This window comes from Mus caroli, chromosome 16 (assembly GCF_900094665.2).
Source record: "Mus caroli chromosome 16, CAROLI_EIJ_v1.1, whole genome shotgun sequence".
Classification (NCBI taxonomy): domain Eukaryota; kingdom Metazoa; phylum Chordata; class Mammalia; order Rodentia; family Muridae; genus Mus; species Mus caroli.
Window position 1 is genome coordinate 60,688,574 of NC_034585.1, and position 2,904 is coordinate 60,691,477.

General features: G+C 42.5%; 1 long non-coding RNA gene across 1 annotated transcript; it reads left to right on the top strand.

The window, feature by feature from the left end:
• The first annotated feature begins 351 nt into the window (after window positions 1-351).
• Window positions 352-2,811, top strand: LOC110311771. The gene is made up of 3 exons (XR_002379991.1): window positions 352-477; window positions 686-820; window positions 2,649-2,811. It is a non-coding gene; the product is annotated as an uncharacterized LOC110311771 (long non-coding RNA).
• Window positions 2,812-2,904: the final 93 nt, after the last annotated feature.

The window sequence follows — 2,904 nt, forward strand, 5'->3', positions numbered from 1 at the left end:
AGAGAGAGAGAGAGAGAGACAAAGAAAAAAGAAAGCAAGCAAGCTAGGCATTAGATCAGCCAAGAAAATTCAGTGTTTTGTTGACCATATGTGTTTTCATGATGTCCAGCTTTCTACCTATTTATTGATTCACTTAGGTGTGATCCCGTACACCCCAGGCTGACCTCAGTAGCTGAGGATGGCTGTGAACTTCCTCTTTTTCTTGCCTCTGTTGTGCCAGGAAGCATTCGTGAACCCCAAAAGGCCACCAAGGAGCTGTTTCTGATGTAATAATAGCATTAGGGTCTCTTTATTACAAGCTCAGGCTTGGGCTTTCCTCCAACCCAACCCTAACACAGCAGGACAGGAAGGGAAAGTGGGGAAGCCTCTGAACCCTCAGCAGGACAAGGTCTCATAGGAAAATGGGAGCAAGTGAGAGGGTGAGGCAAGGGGTGTCCGATCTGCAAAGCATCTAATAGAATGTCTCTAAGCCCACAGGTGAGTGCTCTGAAGCAAGACTGTACACAATCACAAATGGTCTGAAAGTACCTCTGAAACAATCAGACTAATCTTTGATTAACTGTTGCTAGGAAGTAGCTAGGGAGTAACTGTGGCCAAGGACAAGCCGTGGGGTCCTTCCTGGTACTTGAATGCAGCTTGGGTTCTGCTGCAGGACACATTCTCAGGCTTGTTTTCTTTTCTTTAGGATGGAAGCTGGTTCCAAGGTGGAGAAGGTTTGGCCACTCCACCTCCACCCCCTGAGTCCTGGAATATCAAGTGTGTGCCGCTATACTCACTTCATGTGATCCTGGAACTGAGCCCAGACCTTCTTACATGCTAGGTAAACACTTCACCAGCTGATGATATCCCCAGACTTCAACTTCCCTGCTTAGATATGAAATGAAAATGATTTTTAAAAAATGATTTAAAATGGATTCTGGGGCTGCAGAGATGGCTCAGTGGTTAAGAGCACTGACTGCTCATCCAGAGGTCCTGAGTTCAATTCCAAGCAATCGCATGGTGGCTCATGAGCATCTATAATGGAATCCGATGCCTTCTTTTGGGTGTGTCTGAAGACAGAGACAGTGTACTCACATACATAAAATAAGTAAATCTTAAAAAAAAAAATTAATTCTGATGAAACTTGGGGAATATTGTACTTTGCTAGGTACCTGTTTAATGTCTTTGTTTTTGATGTTTATTATATAAATACTTATATTAAATTATTTGGAATAAATGTAGATAATTAGGAAATCTAGGAGAAAAGACAAAATGTAAGGACAGAGCCGGACATGGTGGCACATGCCTTCAGTCTCAGTGGCAGAGGCAAGAGCAGCTCCAGCCCCGTGAGTGGGTGGCGAACCTCATTTACATAGTGAGATTCTCATCAGCCAGGACCATGTAGAGATCCTGTCCCAAAAACCAAAACCAAACTAAAACAAACCAAACCAAACAAAAAGCAAAGCCAAAACCAAAACATAAGGACTTGCTTGTTGGCCTTTTAACATTGTTTTTCATTACTTAAACTCATCCGGAATGAGAATGCTCTGTAATGTCCCCTGAAAGAACATGGTGTTTATTTACAGGAAATACAATTTCATGTCTTGTAATTAATCATGAGTGGTGATGTAACACTCTAAATAAAAATCTCAGGTGCAAATAGATTTAATGTTTGGGTTGTCAGCATGCCATCATTATTAGCAGAGACTGTTAGGTCCCAAAGAAGCTGGGAACACGTGACTAACTGAGCTAGCTACTTGTTAACATATTAAAGCAGTCTGAAGCTGCCCCCTGGCTGCCCAGCTTTCTCTGTGTTGCAGGTAGCTGTTCCAAAGGCTCTTCCCTGGGCATTTCTCATCCTTAGCCTATGGCCAACTCTCTAGCGCTTCCCTACCCATAGCTTCTCTTTTCTATATAACCCAACCATCAGCCATCAGCCATTTTGACTTTGTGGTCTCTTGGCTCCCGTGTCCTTCTCTTGACCCTCTGCTCTGCTTTACCCAGCTCCTGCCCTGGCCCATGGTCTGGTCTATTATGTTGGCCGTGTTGGATTTTTGCAGAGCCTCCGGCTGTTCTCTTCTGTCCTGCAATAGGGACTTCCTTCTCTTCTGTACCTTGGAGCAGTCGTGTGCTCATTTTCATCCTGGGCCCTTCTCCTGGTTTGTTTTTGCCTCAGTCAATTTTATTTTATTTTATTTTTATTTTTTTATTTGAAAGATTTATTTATTATTATATCTAAGTACACTGTAGCTGTCTTTAGATGCACCAAAAGAGGGTTTTAGATCTCATTATAGATGGTTGTAAGCCACCATGCAGTTGCTGGGATTTTAACTCAGGACCTTTGGAAGAGAATTCGGTGCTCTTAACCACTGAGCCATCTCTCCAGCCCAATTTTATTTTTTTGCTTTTCTGATCCTCTTCTCTCTTGCATTTGTTGGGGCTGGAGAGATGACTTAGCTGTTAAGAACACTGTCTGCTCTTCCAGAGGTCCCGAGTTCAATTCCCAACAACCACTTGGTGGCTCATTTACCCATGTGATATCACACGAATTTTGTTCTGAGCAGCATGTTTGTGAGAGACATTATTGTTTCTAGATCATGTTTTCTTTTCCCCCTACTTCACAGCGTTCTATAATAAATCTCATCACATTTTACCTGTCTCTTATCCAGATGATGAACAAGTGAGCTGTCTCCACAGTTCCACATTTTCAGAATCAACGGTGAGATACACTTGTATTGTTCCTTTAGTGACCCCAGCAAGAGTGTCTTGGATTCTGAACAAGGAAACAGCTTATGTATTTGCCCATCTCTGTTATCGTTCCAAAGAACCCGTTTTGCCAAGCTGATTTCCGCCTTTGCCCCTTGGTTTTATTTATCTTTCATAGCGTCTTTCTGTTTGATTTATACCGTTTCTTTTTTTTTTTTT